Here is a 21,127-nt window from a genome sequence, read left to right on the forward strand (position 1 = left end):
TAAAATGGGCAGTAAGAGAAGCCCAGCTCATTAATATAATTCTTCTTGCTCTTGCTGGGATACATGGACATACACAAAAAAAAAGTTTTCAAATTTGATGTTAATATTTTTTTCAGTTTGATATTTGTTCTTTTTACACCAGAGAGGCTAATCTTTTTAGCTCATAAAAGTATTTGTTGAAAAATGTGAAAGGGGAGAGGGGAAGGTCATGGTCTTCTTATAGAACATATTTCTCTATTGCCCTCTTGCCAAAGAGGATCCACAAATCCCTCAAACTAAAAAGACACAGCTACTCTCATCTGTTCTTGGGCAGAGAGAGAATAAGAAGCGTACAAAGTTCTAACATGTCAGATTTATACTCCCAATCCCTAGAGCTTGAAAAACTCAAGCTTAAAACAATCAACAATTTGCCAGCCTGGATATAGCGAAACACAATGGCCAGGTGTTATTTCGAATCACTTTTCATGAGTTCAAAAAAGGTAAAAACCAAATGACATTAAAGTAAACCAATTATACTACCCAGGTGGCTGTAATAGTAATCATGTCCTGGACCAAAGACAAAAGTTAACCCACCTCCTTAAGTTCACCCTATCAACTTCAAACCCTAGTGTGCTCATTTTTTAAAACTCTATAACATATAATTCACACAAGACAGCACTTGATTATTATGTTCTACAGTTATTTCAAGTGTGCTTATATTAGCTTTTTAAACAATATAACCATATTGGGGATGAGATTATATAGGACTATAGCATTTCAACCCCTCACTTCAATATAGTCTAGCATAGGGCCAGATACACAATATTAATTTTGTAATTGTGTTAACTCATATGGTGATATATAAATTACAGATGAGGTAGAAACATGGAAGGAGACTTATAGGACCCTCCAATTTTTGTGTGGGTAGCATCTAAGAGAAAGAAAATGGAACAGGGAAAAGATTACTTAATAGCTACAAAGTAGTACTTACAGTATTCTAAAGAGCCAGAGACTCTTCTTACAGCTGTCCAAGGAGCTAGTAGTGCAAACTGCACCCTGAGCTGGGCCGATCTTTTGACATCCTTCTCAGACAACAGTATCCTTTTTCAGTGATTACAAAGAACTGCTATGGTGATAATTAGTTACTTGCTTCAGCAGTTCTATATCAAATAATTTTCTGCCAAACACCTTATACACTAGAGTCTGGGATATTATTCATTTGTATTCATTTTCATTATTGAAATTTATATCCAAAAGGCTGATTAGACCTTGGCTTATTTTTCTTTTCATATAAAATGGGTTAACTGGTTCCATCATTTCTAAGTCCTCACTTCAGTGTGGTGCTTTAGGTAACTTTAAAATAGCAGAATTAAACAGGGTACATAAAATGTAATAGATTAATCAGTGCACCATAGATTAATCAAACAAAGTGAGCTGTGGTTTTCAAAAGCACCTCAGCATGTTCTCTCATTTTATTCTTTTACGGCAATCTTCTTGAAATAAGTACGGACTAATTGGAGCTCCAGATGAAGAAATTTAACCATTAGGAAGTTTAGGTAGTTTTTCCTAGAAGTGAATACTGGTAAAGCCCAAATAAGGAGTGGTTTGAAAATGGTGGTAGAGCCCAAAGACACTGGTCTTAAGAATTCCACTCTAAAACTCCTCTGGTAATATACTAAAATATCAAAGTCACAGTAGTCTATCCACAGACTCACCACCCTTAGTAAAATGAGAGACACTGGTCATCACGTACATGATATAAATGGGTTTACCGACTTCAAAATTTCAATGACCAGGTTATCAATTCCACCCTGCAATCCAGATGTCTTTCTTAAAAATTAAAAAAAAAAAAAAAACTTTTTGGTTGTATCTTGGCAATTGGCACTATAAAATGGCAATATACAAGAGGAAAGGAGAGACATAGCCAGGCAATCTGCTTTGAAAGGAAGAATGCACAGATAGTGCTAACCTTCCTTCCTGGGAAGTCAATTTTCAAATGATATTTATATACAATGAAAACCCAAAATAAAGGGTAGCAATCCAGTTCCCTTGGGTCTGACTTGCCTTGAGCATTTTGCCTAGTAAAGCAGTAACAGAGGGGATCAGGAACGGTTCTGTCCCCAGAGTATGACAATAATCAGAACTGGGATCATTAACAAATGCAGGAAAAGGAGTGAAGGCCCAGTCACCTAGTTCAGGTCTGCTTTTGTTGTCCATACTGCACAAATATAACATCAAAATGGTGTGGAGATCTTGGGCTGATGGGTTAAAAAATGGGACAATCAATACTGTGTTAATAACACAGAAGGGGCTGTGGGTGGTCAGCACTATTCAGAAGTAACGCAAAGAAGGAAGTGGAAGAGTCCGTGACTGATGGGTGGGACCAAGGAAAGCGCAACAGGGAATTATAGAAATTCAAAGTGGGCAGAACAATGACATCAGGGGCTGTTAACATTGTAAATCCAAGAGAAAAGTTTTGCTCAGTCAACATTTCTCAGCAACAGTGAAATATGGGCAGGGCAGGGGTGGGAGGGGTGAGGGAGCATAATCTTATCTGGATAGATGGACACCTGAAATTGTGAACATTAAAAGTCCATAAGAAGGGTCCAAGGGCAGGCAAGGGGTTTGAAGAGGGAAGATAAGGGCAAGGCCATGATTACTTGGAATTTGATACATTGGAGCCAACGCAAAAGGAGCGGGAATGTGGGTCGCCCTTTGATGGACAAGTTCACAGCATAGTGCAGTGTTTATAGTTTATTATGCCATGAGAAATTGGAGCCGAGAGTGCTTGCCTAACAAGACCAGGGAGGAAAAACTCATTGCCAACTGCCATTGTGCTCATCAGCAGTCCCAGTAAAAGTTTTGTGTCATCAGCAGCCCATGCAGTAATGCAAAGGGAGTATGAGGGAATGATGTGCTACTCTAATAGAAGGGTGTATAGATAAATATTCACACCCAGAGTCAAAAAAAGAAGCCTTAAGTCAGTACTCCTGATCCATAGTGAGGGTACAGGGATCCTATCTAAAGATCATATATTTGATATATTATTGGTGCATATTAATTGTCCAAGAGCTGAGGTCATGATAGCTGACTGAGGGAGTATTACTGAAGTATACTGATAAAGCCAAGAATTTCTATTATGTACATTAACAGTAAGGGATCTTGGCAAGAAAACAGTATCCCCTGCACTATTACAAAGGAGATACAGTAGTCCTAGAAGTAATAGGGTTATGGGAAAGTGCAACTCTGCACATTAATTGTCCAAATGGAAAGGTCTTAGCAATGGGCAAACTTACTGGAAGGCATAGGAAGTGAGGGGGAGCGTCCTTGTCTAGTGCACAAGAATGCACATTCACAAGCTAAGGAAAGGGAAGGCAACAGGATAAGATGAATTGAGTTGCAATTATGTAAATTAATGTTGAAGGGACATGGTGTGGTCAATTAAAATAATGTACAAATATAAGAATCTTAAAGGGAGTATGAAGCCCCTATAATGTAATTGTCATTACACATATTTGAGAACCCCATGCAGTAAAGCAAAGAGGATGAAAAGAGTCAGGGAGACAAGTTAATTCAAAAGACCACAGACAATTGTAATTACACATAGTCACAGTCCCAGAACAAGGGCTTTAAGGTGGTAAGTTAACCTGTGCTTCAATAAGTGAAGGGGCCCTGATCTAAAAAGTACAGTTGTGGACAACTGAGAATGTGTACAAGACAACTAAGATTGTGCACATTAACTGCAATAGTGTGTAAGATCTTGAATAGTAGGCACCTCCTGCTGAAATATAAATAGAATGGGGAGGGTCCTTACCTGAGGTACAGGTACAGGAGCAAACCTAAGTACATACATTAACAGTCCAAGACAGTGAATCTCAGCTAGTCAGAAGCCCCTGCAGTAATGTAAATGGGGCAAGGATATGGGATCCTAGTCTAACATAAGGGAGCATGGACTACTGAAATTATGCTCATTTAAATGTACAGAAGAAGCAGCCAGTTGATTAGGACCCCTGATACAAAGGAGGTGGAATGGGATAGGTTTCTAGTGTAATTCTGCACATTAACTGTCCAAAAGAAAAACTAGTCAGTAGTCCCTGCTTTAATACTAAAAACTCAATATATTAGCTTATCATGAGGGCACATGCACATTGAGTCCCAAGAGAAAGAGTTTGGGTCAATACTATCCCCTAATATAATGCAAAAAGGGAGGGATATTAATTTAAAGAGAAGGGCCTTAAACACTGGAATTTTGCATGTAAATACTCCAAGAAAAAAGTAATGGAGGTGATTAATATATATTTTTATAAAACAGAATACAAGGGACTGAAGTGAAAGAATATATTCGTGGTGAATTGTTACGGTTCACTTTATTCTAGTACAAAGGTCTTGAGTAAAGGACACCCACCACTGAATACAAGGGAAATGAGTGGAGTCTTTATACACTGCAGAAGAAGAGGAACAAATGCAACTGCACATTAAAATGCGCAAAAAGAAGGGCTTTAGTATTCGGGACCCTAAGGTGTAATGCGAGAGGATGAGATGCACCACAGTAGTCAGTACCCTCTGTGGTAAGCAAAGGGAGTAGAAAGGGAATGGAAACTAGGCTAACAGAAGGGACCATAGCTACAGTTAAGCACCCTTCCGTGTAACACAAAGGAAAAAGTAGGAGGGAACAGGATCCTAGACATCAGAAGGGAACACAGCAGCAATTATCACCTTGACAGTCCCAAATGCCTTCGCAGATGTAAAGGAAGTCCTGGGATCCTAACTAACAAAAGGGACCACATCTGCATTTAGGCACATTCACAGGTTCCAAGTACCTTCTGTGGTAATAAAAACAAAGCTGGAGGGCATGGACTCCAGACTAAGAGAAGGGACCACAGTTGCAATTAAGCAGTTTTACAGTCCCAAATACACTCCCAGGTAATGTTAAAAGAGTTAGAGGGCATGAGATCCTAGGTTAACAAAATGGACCACAGTTGCATTTAAGCACGTTTCTGTCCCAAATACCAACAAGTAACACAAGTGAGAAGAGAAGGGTGAGATCCTAGAAGGACTGTAGCTGCATTTAAGCACATTAACAGTCCCTTGTACCCTCTTTTATAATGCAAATTGAGTAGAAGGGCATGGGAATCTAGACCAACAAATGAGGTTGTATAAGCAAGTACAGTCCCATTAACAGTCCCAAGTACCCTCTGCAGTGATAAAAAGGCAGTTAGGTGGGAATGGACTTTGAACTTAACATAAGGGACTTTACCTGCATTTAAACACATTGAAAGTCCCTTGTATCCTCTGGGATGATGCAAACAGAGTCAGGTGGGAATGGGATCCTAGGTTAACATAAGGGCCTGTAGCTGCATTTAAGCAAGTTAACAATCTCTTGTACCCTCTTTTATAATGCAAATTCAGTAGGAGGGCATGGGAATCTAGATCAACAGATGAGACTGTATACGCAAGTAAACGCATTAACAGTCGTTAAGTCGTTAAGTACCCTCTGCAGTGATGAAATGGAGAAGGCAATGGCACCCCACTCCAGTATTCTTGCCTGGAAAATCCCATGGACGTAGGAGCCTGGTAGGTTGCAGTCCATGGGGTCGCTAAGAGTCGGACATGACCGAGCGACTTCACTTTCACTTTTCACTTTCATGCATTGGAGAAGGAAATGGCAACCCACTCCAGTGTTCTTGCCTGGAGAATCCCAGGGACTGGGGAGCCTGGTGGGCTGCCGTCTATGGGGTCACACAGAGTCGGACATGACTGAGGTGACTTAGCAGCAGCAACAGTCATGAAAAGGAAGTTAGGTGGGAATAGGATCCTAGGTTAACATATGGGACTACAGCTGCATTTAAGCACATTCAAGGTCCCTTGTCAGAGAAGGCAATGGCACCCCACTCCAGTACTCTTGCCTGGAAAATCACATGGATGGAGGAGCCTGGTAGGCTGCGGTCCATGGGGTCGCTAAGAGTCGGACATGACTGAGCGACTTCACTTTCACTTTTCACTTTCATGCATTGGAGAAGGAAATGGCAACCCACTCGTGTTCTTGCCTGGAGAATCCCAGGGACGGGGGAGCCTGGTGGGCTGCCATCTATGGGATCACACAGAGTCGGACATGACTGAGGTGACTTAGCAGCAGTAGCAAAGTCCCTTGTACAGTCGTGGTAATGTAAATCTAGTAGGAGAGAATGGGATCCTAGACTGAGAGAGACTGTAAGTGCAATAAAGCTCAGTATCAGTCTCAATTACCATCTGCAGTCCTGAAAAAGGGAGTTATGCAGGAATGGATTTTGATTTTAACTTAAGGCACTATACCTGCATTTAAACACATTAACAGTCCCTTGTAGCCTCTTTGGCAAGTGAGTTAGGTGGGGATGGGATCCTAGGTAACATAAAGGACTGCAAGCAGCATTTAAGCACATTAGCAGTCCCTTGTATCCCCTTCACTAATATAGAGGGAATTAAAGGGTGAGAGGGAATCTTAGACTAAAGCACGGGACTGTAACTGCATTTATGTACAATAACAGTCCCTTGTACACTTTGGAGTAACACAAATGGAGTAGGAAGGATGGGGATCTAGGCTAAAAGAAGGGAGAATAGTGCGATTAAGCCCATTAAAAAGTCCTCTGTATGCTCTGAAGTATACAAAGGGAGTTAGGTAGAAATAGGATCCTGATTATCATAAGGGACTGTAGTTCCATTTAAGTGCATTAACCATCCCTTCTATCCTCTCTGATAATGCAAATCAAGAAGGAAGAGAATGGATCCTAGATGAGATAAGGGGATGTAGCTGCAGTGAATCACATTAACAGTTCCAAGTGTCCTCTGCAATCATGCAATGGGACTTAGTTGGGGGTGGGATCCTAGGTTAACATAAGGGACTGTAATTGCATTTAAAAACATTAGCAGGCACTTGTACAGTCACTGGTAATGCAAAAGGAGTTAGATGGAAATAGGATCCTGGGTTTTAAAAGGAAGGGGGAGGGAAAAGAACTGTTATGGGCACATTAACAGTCCATTGTATCCTCTGTGGTAATGTACGTCTTTAGGGAATGGGAATCTAAACAAAGGGAAGGAATAATGGTAGTTCATTAACAAGTTCTATGTAGGCTCTGCAGTAATTAAAAGGAAGATATTAATAGTTGGGAATGGGATCCTAGGTTACCATAAGGGACATAGTGGTATTTAAGGCCATTAACAGCCCCAAGCATCCTCTGCAATCCTGCAAAGACTTAGTTGAGGATAAGATCTTAGGTTAATATAAGGGACTGTAGCAGCATTTTCAGAGAAGGCAATGGCAACCCACTCCAGTACTCTTGCCTGGAAAATCCCATGGACGGAGGAGCCTGGTAGGCTGCAGTCCATGGGGTCACTAAGAGTCGGACATGACTGAGCAACTTCACTTTCACTTTCATGCATTGGAGAAGGAAATGGCAACCCACTCCAGTACTCTTGCCTGGAGAATCCCAGGGATGGGGGAGCCTGGTGGGCTGCTGTCTATGGGGTTGCACAGAGTCGGACACGATTGAAGCGGACTTAGCAGCAGCAGCAGCAGCATTTTAGCACATTAACAGTCCATTATATCCTCTTTGGTAATGCAAATCGAGGATGGCCTGGGAATCTAGACTAACAGAAGGGAAGGCAGTGCAAATAAGCCCATTAACAAGTCCATGTAGGCTCTATATTAATGAAAACGAGTTAGGTGGGAATAGGGTCTTAGATTAATATAAGAAACTGCTGTTGCATTTAATCACGTATAACAGTCCGTTGTACAATTTGTGGTACTGCAAATCATGTGAGAGGGCATAGGAATGTATGATAACAGAAGGGAATGCAGCTGCAATATACCTCATTAACAGTCCCAAATACCCTCTGTAGGCAGGAAAGGGAGTTAGGCGGAAATGGGATCTTAGGTTATGTGAGGGACTGTAGGTCCTTTTAAGCACATTAACAGTCCATTGTACTCACTGTGGTAAGGCAAATCAAGTATGAGGGTATGGGAATCAGGACTAACAGAAGGGGCTAAGCTCTTATTGAGCCCATGAACTGTCCCAAGTACCCTCTACAATCATGTCCAGGGGGTGATTATAGATAAATGTAAGACTCTGTAGCTCCATTTAAGCACATTAACAGTTTCTTGTAGCATCTTCAGCAATGCAAATCAAGTAAAAGTAAAAATTTCAGAATAACAGAGGGGACTGTGGCCCATTAACAATTCCTTGTATAGTCAGTAGTAATACAAATCATGTAGGAGTGGATGGGAATCTAGACTAACAGAAGGAACTGTAAGTGTAATAAAAGCCATTAACAGTCCCAAGTACTTTCTGCAGTCATTAAAAGGGAGTTAGGTGGGAATAGGGTTCAAGGTAAACATAAGGGACTGTAGTTGCTTTTAAGCACAGTACCAGTCCCTTCTATTTTCTGTGGTAGTGCAAGGGAGTCACTGACTGTTGGGGAATGGGATCATAAGTAAACATAACAGACTGGATGGATTTAAGCACAGTAATAGTCTCTTGTACACTGGGGGCAATGCAAACTGAGTAGGAGAGATGGGATTCTAGACTTAACAAAAAGGACAGCAGTGCATTTAGGCCCATTAAAAAGTCCCTGTAGGCTCTGCAATAATGAAAATGGAGTCAGGTGGGAATGGGATCTTAGATAAATATAAAGGACTGTAATTCTATTTAAGTACATTAACAGTCCCAGTTACCTTATGTGGTAATACAAATCCAGTAAGAACAAAAATGATTCTAGATTAACAAAAGGGACTGTGGCTTCAGTAAAGCACATTAACAGTTCCAAGTACCCCCTGCAGTCATTAAAAGGGAGTTAGGTGAGAATAGGGTCCTATGTAACATAAGGGACTGTAGCTGCAGTAAAGCACATTAACAGTCCCTTATACCCTCTTTTATAATGCAAATAAGTCAGAGAGCACGGGAAAGTAGACCAACAGATGAGACTGTATAGACAGGTAAGTGCATTACCAGTCCCAAATACCCTCTGTAGTCATGAAAAAGTAGTTAGCTGGGGACAGAATCCTAGGTTAACATAAGACTGTAGCTGCTTTTAAGCACATTAACAGTCTATGAACACTGTTAATGCAAATCATGTAGGAGTGGATGGAAATATAGACTAACAGAAGGAACTGTTAGGGACTTTTAAGCACAGTAACAGTCCCAAGTAATCTGCAGTCATGAAAAGGGAGTTAGGTGGGGGATGGGATTCTAGGTCATTGCTTTTAGGCACATTAACAGTCCCTTGTATCTCCCTTGGTAATACAAATTGAGTAGGAGGGCATGGGAATCTCAACTAACAGAAGGGACAGTAGCTCTAATTGAGCCCATTAACTATTCCAAGTAACCTCTGCAGTCATGCAACAAGATTTAAATGGGAATGGGATCATAGGTAAACATAAGAGACTGTAGATGCATTTAAGCATGTTAACAGTCTTTACACCCCAGGATAATATAAATTGAGTAGGAGGGATAGGCTCCTAGACTAAGAAGTGACAGCAGTGCAAATAAGCCCTTTGACAAGTCCCATATAGGCTCTGCATTAATGAAAAGAAGTCAGGTGGGAATGGAATCCTAGGTTAACATAAGGGACTGAAGCTGCATTTAAGCACCATAACAGTCCCTTGTATGCTCTTTCACAATGCAAATTGAGTAGCAGGGCATGGGAATCTAGATCAACAGATGAGACTATATAGGCAGGTAAATGAATTAACAGCCCCAAGTACCCTCTGCAGTCATGAAAAGGGAGTTAGATAGGAATGGAATTCTAGATTAATAGAAAGTACTGTAGCTGGATTTAAGCACATTAACAGTCCCAGTTACCTTATGTGGTAATACAAATCCAGTAAGAACGAAAATGATTCTAGATTAACAAAAGGGACTGTGGCTGCAGTAGAGCACATTAACAGTTCCAAGTACCCTCTGCAGTCATTAAAAGGGAGTTAGATGGGAATAGGGTCCTAGGTAAACATGAGATTGTAGTTGCTTTTAAGCACAGTACCAGTCCTTTTACCTTCTGTGGTAGTGCAAGGGAGTCAGGTGGGAATGAGGGTATAGGTAAACATAGACTGTGGATGCACTTAAGCACAGTAACAACCTCTTCAAACACTCTGGGATAATGCCAATCCACTAGGATGGATGGGCTACTAGAATAATAGAAGGAATGGCAGTGCAATTAAGCACACTGACAAGTTCCATATAAGCTCTGCAGTAATGAAAAGGGAGTTAGGTGGGAGTGAGATCCTAGGTTAACGTAAGGGACTATAGCTACATTTAAGCACATAAACAGTCCCTTGTATCCTTTTATAATGCAAATTTACTAGAAGGGCATGGAAATCTAGGCTAACAGAGGAGATTGTATAGGCAGGAAGTGCATTAACAGCCCCAAGCGCCTTCTGCAGTGGTAAAAAGGGAATTAGGTAGAAATGGGATCCAAGGTTAATATAAGGGACTGGGTTTGCACTTACGTACACTGAAAGTCCCTGGGAGCCTCTGAGATGCTGCAAAGGGAATGATGTGGGAATGGGATCCCACCTTACTAAAAGGGACTGTAGCTACATTTAAGCACTGTAACAGTCCTTTATACCCTCTTTTATGATGCAAATTGAGTAGCAGGGCATGGGAATCTAGACCAACAGATGAGACTGTATAAGCAGATAAGGGCAATAACAGTCCCAAGTACCCTCTGAAGTCATGAAAACTAGTTAGATGGAGACAGAATTCTAGGTTAACATAAAGGACTGTAGCTCCATTTAAGCATATTAGCAATCCCAGTTCCTCTATGTAGTAATACAAATCCATCAAGAAGGAAACTGATTCTAGATTATCAGAAGGAACTGTAGCTGCCGTTAAGCCCATTAATAGTCTCAAGTAACCTCTGCAGTCATTAGAAGGGAGTTGGGTGGGATAGGGTCCTAGGTAAACATAAGGGACTGTAGTTGCTTTTAAGCACAGTACCAGTCCCTTTTACTTTCTGTGGTAGTGCAAGGGAGTCACTGACTGTTGGGAATGGGGTCATAGGCAAACAACAGACTGTGGATGCATTTATGCACAGCAACAGTCTCTTGCACAATCTGGGGTAATGCAAACTGAGTAGGAGAGATGGGATTCTAAACTAACAGAATGGACAGCAGTGCAATTAAACCTATTAACAAGTCCCTGTAGGCTCTGCAGTAATAAAAAGGGAGTCAGGTGGGAATGGGGTCCTAGGTTAACATAAGGACTGTAGATGCATTTAAGCACATTAGCAATCCTGGTTACTCTATGTGGTACTACAAATCCAGTAAGAAAGAAATTGACTCTAGGTTAATAGAAGGGACAGTAGCTCCAGTTAAGCCCATCAATAGTCCCAAGTACATTCTGCAGTCATTAAAAGCAAATTGGGTGGGATAGGGTCCTAAGTAAACATAAGGGACTGCAGTTATTTTTAAGCACAGTACCAGTCCCTTCCACTTTCTGTGGTAGTGCAAGGGAGTCACTACTATTGGGAATGGGGTCACAGGTAAACAACAGACTGTGGATGCATTTAAGCACAGTAACAGTCTCTTGTAAACTCTGGGGAAACTGAGTAGGAGAGATGGGATTCTAGACTTAACAAAAAGGACAGCAGTGCATATAAGCCCATTAACAAGTCCCTGTAGGCTCCGCAGTAATAAAAAGGGAATTAGGTGGGAACGGGGTCTTAGATTAATAGAAAGGACTGCGCCTGGATTTAAGACTTTAACAGTCCCAGTTACTTTATGTGGTAATACAAATCCAGCAAGAACGAAAATGATTCTAGATTAACAAAAGGGACTGTGGCTGCAGTAAAGCACATTAACAGTCCCTTATACCCTTTTGGGCTTCCCTGGTGGCTCAGAGGTTAAAGCGTCTGTCTGCAACACAGAAGACCCAGGTTCCATCCCTGGGTCGGGAAGATCCCCTGGAGAAGGAAATGGCAACCCACTCCAGTATTCTTGCCTGGAGAATCCCATGGACGGAGAAGCTTGGTGGGTTACAGTCCACGGGGTTGCAAAGAGTCGGACAAAACGGAGTGACTTAACTTTCACTTTCACTTTCATATCCTCTTTTATAATGGAAATTAGTAGGAGAGCATGGGAAAGTAGGCCAACAGATGAGACTGTATAGGCAGGTAAGTGCATTACCAGTCCCAAATACCCTCTGTAGTCATGAAAAAGTAGTTAGCTGGGGACAGAATCCTAAGTTAACATAGACTGTAGCTGCTTTTAAGCACATTAACAGTCTATGAACACTCTGTGTTAATGCAAATCATGTAGGAGTAGATGGAAAGCTAGACTAATAGAAGGAACTAGCTACTTTTAAGCACAGGAACAGTCCCAAGTAATCTGCAGTCATGAAAAGGGAGTTAGGTGGGGGATGGGATCCTAGGACATTGCATTTAGGCACATTAATAGTCCCTTGTATCCTCCTTGGTAATGCAAATGGAGTGGGAGGGCATGGGAATCTCAACAGAAGAGACTGTAGCTATAATTGAGTCTATTAACTATTCCAAGTAACCTCTGCAGTCATGCAACAAACATAGGTAAATATAAAAGACTGCAAATGCATTTAAGAACGTTAACAGTCTTGGTTACTCTATGTGGTACTACAAATCCAGTAAGAAAGAAATTGACTCTAGGTTAATAGAAGGGACTGAAGCTCCAATTAAGCCCATCAATAGTCCCAAGTACCCTCTCATTAAAAGGGAGTTAGGTGGGAATAGGGTTGGTCCTAGGTAAACATAACAGACTGTGGATGCATTTAAACAGCAAGTCTCTTGTACACTCTGGGGTAATGCAAATTGACTGGGAGAAATGGAGTTCTAGACTTAACAAAAAGGACAGCAGTGCATATAAGCCCATTAACAAGTCCCTGTAGGCTCTGCAGTAATAAAAAGGGAGTTAGGTGGGAATGGGATCCTAGATTAATAGAAAGTACTGTAGCTGGATTTAAGACATTAACAGTCCAGTTACTTTATGTGGTAATACAAATCCGGTAAGAATGAAAATGATTCTAAATTAACAGAAGGGACTGTGGCTGCAGTAAAGCACATTAACAGTCCCTTATACCCTCTTCTATAATGCAAATTAGTAGGAGGGCATGGTAAAGTAGGCCAACAGATGAGACTGTATAGGCAGGTAAGTGCATTACTAGTCCCAAATACTCTCTGCAGTCATGAAATAGTTAGCTGGGGACAGAATCCTGTGTTAATAAAAGAGATTGTAGCTGCTTTTAAGCACATTAACAGTCCATTGTGTTAGTGCAATTGTGTAGGAGTGGATAGAAATCTAGACTAACAGAAGGAACTGTAGTTACTCTTAAGCACAGTAACAGTCCCAAGTAATCTGCAGTCAGGAAAAGGGAGTCAGGTGGGGGATGGGATCCTAGGTTAAAAAATGGAGGAGGGGGACTATACTTGCATCTAAGCACATTAACAGTCCCTTTGTCCTCTTTGGTAATGTAAAGGGAATTAAGAGGGGATGGGGTCCAAGGCTAGTGGTAAAGAACCCGCTTGCCAATGCAGATTTAAGAGATGCAGGTTAGATCCCTGGGTGGGAAGATCCCCTAAAGGAGAGCATGGCAACCCACTTCAGTATTCTTGCCTGGAGAATCCTATGGACAGAGGAGCCTGGCAGGCTACAGTCCACAGGGTCACAAGAGTTGGACACAACTGCACGCATGGACTATCCACCAAAGATAAGGGACAGTAGTATAGTTAAATCCACTAACAAGTCCTATGTAGGCTCTGCAGTAATGAAAGGGAGATAGTTGGTGATGGAATCCTAGATTAACATAAAGGACTGCAGCAGCCTTTAAGCACATTGACAGTCCCTGAACCCTCTGTGGTAATGCAAATTCAGTAAGAAAGGAACTGATTCCGGTTTAAGGAATGGTAGCTGTAATAAAGCCCATTACAAGTCCATTGTCCCCCTTTTGGTAATGCAAATAAAGTAGGAGGGCATGGGAGTCTTTACTGAGGGGACTGTAACTCTAACAGAGCCTTTTGACAGTCCCAAGTGTCCACTGCAGTCATACAGAGATTTAGTTGGGAATGGGATCATAGGTAAACATAGAGACTGCAGATGCATTTAAAAGCATGTCAACAGTCTCTGGTACACTCTAGAGTAATGCAAACTGGGTAGAGTGATGGAATTCTAGACTAACAAAAGGGACAGTAGTGCAATTAAATCCATGAATAAGTTCCACATATGCTGTGCATTAAGAAAAAGGGAGTTAGGTGCTAATGGGATCCTAGGTTAACCTAAAGGACTGTAACTCCACTTAAGCACATTAACAGTCCCTTGTACCCTTTGTGGTAATACAAATCAAGCAGGAAGGGAACAGATTCTAGACTAACAAAAGGAATTGTAGCTGCAATATAGTTCATTAACAGTCCCAAGTACCCTATGCAGTCATACAGAGTTAGGCGGGGATGGGTTTCTAGGTTAACATAAGGGACTGTAGCTGTATAAACCCATTATCATTCCTTTGTACTGCCTGTGGTAATGCAAATCATTCAGTAGGGGAATGGATGTTAAACCAGCCAAAAGGTCTCTACGTGCAGTCAAGCCCATTAACTGCCCCAAGTATCCTCTGCTGTAATGCAAAGGCAGTTAGTTGGAAGGAGTCCCTAGGGATTCCAGTTTTGCAAGTGAACAATTTTAGGAAATGGCCTTAGGTAATTAGCACCTTTCAAAAGTAAACATGATGCAGAGTTCCTGATACAAAAGGCTGAGGTGTAATCAATTGGGTTTGCGCACGTGAACTGTTCTAGTTCAGACTTCTTAAGTAGTAAGGGAGCCCCGGTGGAAGACAACGTGGGCCGGTGTGACTAATTTATAGGACATGGACAAAAGCAATTATGGACATTATAAATTCAAGAGAAGGGCCCTTGAGAGTTCAACCCATGTAGCTTGCAAATAGGATAACAATGGCCCATTAAAACGGACAGGACTCTGGACAACTGCAACTATGCAAATTAACTGTCCAAGAGCTGAGTTCTTGAATGATCTGCACGACCCAGCAATATTCCACGAAGTGTGGGATTTTTTTTTTTATTGCATGGGACCATGGATATATGCAATTATGCACATCAATTTTTTAATAAGAAAAGGGACTTTGGGTAATCAGAACTCCTCAGAAGAAATGGCATCGAGATAAGAGATATCCTAGACTAATGGGTAGGATCATGGGAAATGAGAATTTTACATATTAATGTAAGGTGGCAGGTAGTGCCTAGAAGCAATGAAAAGAGTGTGGGTGGGTCTTACCTGTTAGGCAGGACCGTGATCAACAACTGAATCTATTAATATTCCAAAGTAAATGACTTTTAGGATGAGCACTTCTGTTCAAATGCAAAGAAGTTGCAAAGGACTTGTGTAATGAACAACTGGGATTCCACACATTAATAATTCAAGGAACATGGTCTCAGGTAGTCAGCAATGCCTAAGAGCAATGCAAATAAGATGGAGGATCATTGGTTAATGGGGGAAACAGTGTAAAATTACAATTTGGTGCTTTAACTGTCCAAGAACAGGACTCCCCAGAAGCAGGGCAAAAGTGGTAGGATGCCTTTGTTTAATGGACAAGGCTATGACAACTGGGACTGAGCACATTAACAAAAAAAAAAATGGGTCTTCTGTGCCCTTTGCTGAATGAGAGAGGGTTTTCAACTGGAATCTAATCCAATAGGTAGGGTTATGGGCAATTACAACTTCACTTAGTACAGAGTTTAGGTGGTCAGCTCAGTAAATATGCACTGTCCAGAAAACTAGGATTGTGAGTACTGCAGCAATGACAGAGGAATGTTTCTCCCTTAACGACAGGGGATTGAGAAGATTATGAGTAACTAGACTTATGGGCAATAATTGTCTGATGTGAAGCTCTCAGTTAATTAACGTTTCTTAACATTAATGCAAAGGGTGAAGGGATTTTTTCTTCTAACATGGGCCAAGGGACAAATGGGATTCTGTACATTAACGGAAAATGGTGACTTGGATAGCCAGCACTCAAGATCAGGAATGCTATAGGTATACAGGGTATCCCAGTCTAACGGATGAGCAATGGACAACTTATTTTTTTCACTGAACCAACAAAAATTGCACTGGCTTTAAGCAGAAACAGGACTGAGGCTGGGCTGGGGCTGGGGCTGGGGCTGGGGCTGGGGCTGGGGCTGGGGCAGGGCCAGAGTCTGGAGCTGGGGCTGGGGCAGGAGCTGGGGCTGGGGCTGGGGCTGGGGCTGGGGCTGGGGCTGGGGCAGGGGCTGGGGCTGGGGCAGGGGCTGGGGCCAGAAAGGGGATTGCTGGGAACAGGGCTGAGGAGGAGCTAGGGGCTGTGAAGGCAGGGGACCACAAAAAAATTGAAATTATGAACAATAATTCTCCAATATAATACATTCAAATAGAAGAAGCAAATTCACAGCAACTGGTTTCCTGCAGGTAGGTGGATCATTAGTCAATTAGTGCAGCATTAAGAGTGGAGACAAAGCAAAGCCTGGACCTGAGTGGACCTTCAAATATTCCTTTTCACATTTGGTCATAATATTAAATTTTTAATTAACTACTTCTATGCTATAAGACTCTTCAAAAATCCAAAGGGAAGCAGTTTATAAAGTCAATTTCAAAGTAAAAAAAATAGTAAAAAAAAAAAAATTTCTTAATTCTATATTATTTGACTTTGAATATCTAAATACAAAAAAAAGTTTGAGGGGTTTATAAAAACGAAATTGAAAACTTTAAGGAATTTTAAAGGAACCCAAATATGAAAACCCATTAAATGTAATTAAAATGAATTCTACAAATAAAGCCCCTAAACACATTTCCATACTAGTCACTTAAGGCTGAAATCGAACACTAGCAAACCACATAATCAAACTATGTACCACTGACATCCAATAAATAAATAGAAATCAAAATCCGACCCCAGTATTAGCCACGGGGTAGGTGTTCCTCTTGAGGAAGGCAGGGATTCCTCTTCTGACAACAGTTGGCCAACGATCATCTGCGATCCATTCTGGTCCTTGCCACGACTCACCGCCAAGTTCACACTTAGCAGGCATGGAGCACTGCCTCTGGCCACAGCGCGGAAGAGCAGGGGGCAGGGGAGAGGGAAGTGGGGGAAGGGCTTCGGCCACGGCACCAATGCAGAGGAATGGCGTGAGGTTCTGTCTGCACAACCTAATATCAGCACTGCAAGTGGCAGTGAAGGAGGGAAGGGAGCCAGTGAGAGGGGAGGGAGAAGGTGGAAAGGCCAAATGTCCTTGGAAAGACTTTGGTACCACCCACTGAGATTAGTACAAATGTGGCCAGTCCTGACTGGCTGAATAGAGACGGAAGCGAGGTGCTATGCTAACTCATCTAATTCCATCCTCCACTAACTGGCTGTGACCAATTCTACCACCCTTTCTGATTGGGTGGGTCACGTGGCAATCTAACACTGCCAATCCCTCCTTTCACTTTTTCCGCGGCAAAGCACGCCCGCCATCTTTAACAATGTGGCAGGGCCTCCTGCTGCAAAGCCCGGCAAGAATGTAACGGTCAAACACCCCTGCCACGATATCCACGTGATAAACTGCCATGACAGCCACATGACAAGGTCAGCCATATTGTCCCTGCAGCAAAATCTATCAGGAAACGCACACGGCAGAGACAAAAGCCCGCCATGTTTCAGACTGCGGCAAGTACTTAAGCGGCCATCTTTTACTATGTAACAGAATATTTCCACTGCCATGCTGCACACTAGAACAAAGACATCCATGATGTGGCTTCCCGCCACTGGAACACTGCAGCAAAATGGATCCGCCATTTTGAACACTCTAACAAAGCAGAGAGCCATGCTAAGCAATGCTGCAAGGTCAAAATCGCCATTTTGAACACTGCGCCTAATTCTTCTCCCGCTCATTTTCCATTAGACCCTTCTAATATGACATAGGATGATCCTATGTTTTTCCACCTCATGATACCACAATTCATGTCAAGCTCCTAACATGACCCAAGTCAACTCATTCAAAATATTTAACTTATGCAATGCATACCATTTCCTTTGCCTGTCCCATTATTCATCTTAACTTCCTAGTTGATACTTAGCACAGTTACCCTCAGCCAAGCTGGGCGGCAACTGGGCGGCAAATCTGAAGTGGCCGCCATCTTTCCTCCCCACCCTAACCAACCCTCTAGCCTAACTGCAAAGTCATCTCCAACCAAAGCTGTAGGTACACTCACACAACACAAACGATTAGCAGCAAAATTTTGTAGACATTCCAGATAGTACAACGAACCACAAAACCCAACACTTTTCCAAGCATATAAAGCCCCGATGGGTGATGTAAAACAAAAATCTAAGCAGGTATCCGTGGCCCCGATGGGCAAGGAAAAAAAAAATTAAAGCAGGTATCCGAAGCCCCGATGGGCAAGGGAAAAAAAAAATTAAAGCAGGTATCCGAGGCCCCGATGGGCAAAAAAAGAAAGAAAGAAAGAAAGAAACACCACATTTAAAAAAGAGGCAGGTATCCATTGCTCCGATGGGCCAGAGGGTTAGGGAGAGAGGGGGTACACAGCAGGTATCCGAGGCCCCGATGGGCTGAGGAGAAAAAAAAAAAATTAAAAGCAGGTATCCGTGGCCCCGATGGGCAAATTAAAAAAAAAAAATTAAAAGGCAGGTATCCATGACCCCGTTGGGTAAAAAATGATAACAATAATAATATATCTATCTACCTATCTATATACACACTAAAACCAGGTATCCACAGCCCCGATGGGCAAAAAATATAGAAAAAGAGAATAAAAAGAAAAAGAAACCACAAAAACCCAGAGGAGTCAACCAAAAACCATTCCAAAGAAAACGTCCTTTTAAAATGGAAAATTGCCTAAAAATATCCCCAAGTATCTGTAAAATACTGAGAAGGTGTCAAGAAAATGCTAGAAGAAAGTTCAGGTTTTTAAAAATATTTTATGAATTTTTGGTGTAATTTTTTCCAAGAAATACACCATAAGGCATGGTTGGGGTCTGGAAAATGTTCCAGAAAGAACCACACGGGCAAAGAGATCCAATATTAATAAGCTTCCACCTCAGGAAAAGAAGAAATATGGCGGTCGCAGCAAAGTGCAGCGCTTTAAGAAGTGAGAGGGAGGGGACTGAGGGCGGAGGGAGTAGAAGAGGAGTGGCCTAGAAGATTGAAAGCCAGACATATTTGTAGTTTAGCCTGTTCAAAAATTTACCCAGTAACAAGAAAAAGAGAGTTCAAGAAAATAGCAACATACTAAAAAGAACATTATACTGGAAGTAGGCTTCATTTCTAGTCCAGGAGCCATGACTTCAAAGGGTTTTCAATGGGTTCGTGTCTGTAAAATAGGGACGTTAAGTAAATCAAATTAGATAACTTATGCTAAAATTCTCCCAAACAGTGTAACAAAAGAAAACGTTTTAGTTTAATTTGGTTTTGAAATAGGAGGAAGGAGGGGGGTAGAGCTTTGATATGTTAATAAACTATCCAAATACCTCATTTAGTCAGAATGTAGAACTTCTCCACCAGACATAGGAACCAAAGAAGCTAGGAAGGGGCAATACATTAAGGTTAGAACCCTCTTCAAGGGACTTTCCCTTCCGTTATCTAATGTGATAGTGAAGGTTTACTCGGAAAAGAGACCTATAAAGGAAGAGACCTATAAAGGAAGAGACCTATAAAGGTTACATGATGTGCTCAAAGTCACAAACTGTAATTTTGAGTCAGTGTATTTTCTACTCCAGTGCTCTGCATTTCTGTGGCCCCTGAAAATATAAGAATGGAAGTGCTTCTAAGTGAGCAAGAGAGAGGAAAGAAAAATCATTTCACAGAATGCTGATTTAGCCCCTAACTAATCTATATTAGTTGTAACTTTTAAACTGTGAAACCTTAATCTTCAGTATTTTTTCTACTTCCTCCGTGAATCTGATGACCCCAACATTGAAGTAGTCATAAGAATACAGTAGTGACATTCACCTGCTGCTAGTAACTGGTAGGAAAATGCTCATATAAAAGCCAAAGCCGCCCCCAGAAACACAGCTATTTTGGTGAGAAGCAATTAATCTCATAAACTGTCCTATATTGTTTATCAGAGGAATAACAGAGAACCTGAGTGACTGAACTGAGGTAAACAAATAACTATTCCACACAACTACAAGAAAATCAAAAGATACATTGCCCTCCCAGTGGCTGAACTGGAAAGTGTAACTTAACCCAAATACTAACAGGTAACTATGACCTCCAGTCTCCAAGTAAGTTTTAAAGTATGCAAAATTTTCTTCCTTAAAGGACACACTCCATCTTCTAAGTGCTTTTGGTTCACACAAAATGGTACTCTGACTTGTCATTCCAAATAAGGAATATTATATTGTAAAAGTGGTGTAATTTTCCACTGAGCCCTTCCTGAACACTCAGAAATTAACCTATGAAGCAAATGCCTTCAAACAAATCTGCTATCCTCTCCAGATTTGGGGCAGGAAATGGGATTCATATATATGGTATATGTATTTCTGTAAGTCTTTAAGATTTCACCTTAATTTAATCTTCCACAAGTTTCTAATGAGACAAATAGAGAAAAAGAGTCTTTCATTGCATAGAGTGGTAAACTGAGGTTGAGGAATGTTGTTTTCTTTGGTTTTGATTTAAAAGCTAGTGGCGGTTTAGTCGCTAAGTCGTGTCCGACTCTTTGAGACCCCATGGACTGTATGTAGCCTGCCAGGCTTCTCTGTCCGTGGGATTTTCCAGGCAAGAATACTAGAATGGGTTGCCATTTCCTTCTCCAGGGGATTTTTCCCCACCCAGGGATTGAACCTAGGTCTCCTGCTTTGCAAGCGAATTCTTTACCAACTGAGCTACCAGGGAAACCATACCTGTAAAAGGCAATAAATAGCTACAACCACTTTGATAATGTTCAGTCAGCACAAAAAAAAAAAAAAAATGATTTGATTATATAAGTAGTTATTATATAACACCTGTGATTTCAACCTAGACTAATCAGCAGGAGGTAAATAGCAAGTCAACTGTAACCAGCAGCGACACTATGAAGAGCAGTCCTAAGCTCCTTCTGTATAGGACACTAACTAATAGTATCATCCCGAATCTGACCTCACTATAGAATTTAACCTGTTTCAACTTAGTG

The 21,127-nt window shown here is 41.5% G+C and overlaps 1 long non-coding RNA gene across 4 annotated transcripts in view; it reads right to left on the reverse strand.

Moving 5' to 3' along the window:
• LOC139033137 (uncharacterized) overlaps window positions 1-19,069 on the reverse strand; it is a 32,471-nt gene extending 13,402 nt beyond the window's left edge. For 2 of the 4 annotated variants that reach the window (XR_011485745.1, XR_011485742.1), the window contains exon 1: window positions 971-16,149. This is a non-coding gene — a long non-coding RNA (uncharacterized lncRNA). The other 2 variants (XR_011485744.1, XR_011485743.1) reach the window with 2 other exon arrangements.
• Window positions 19,070-21,127: the final 2,058 nt, after the last annotated feature.

This window comes from Odocoileus virginianus, chromosome X (genome assembly GCF_023699985.2).
Source record: "Odocoileus virginianus isolate 20LAN1187 ecotype Illinois chromosome X, Ovbor_1.2, whole genome shotgun sequence".
In the NCBI taxonomy this organism is placed as follows: Eukaryota; Metazoa; Chordata; class Mammalia; order Artiodactyla; family Cervidae; genus Odocoileus; species Odocoileus virginianus.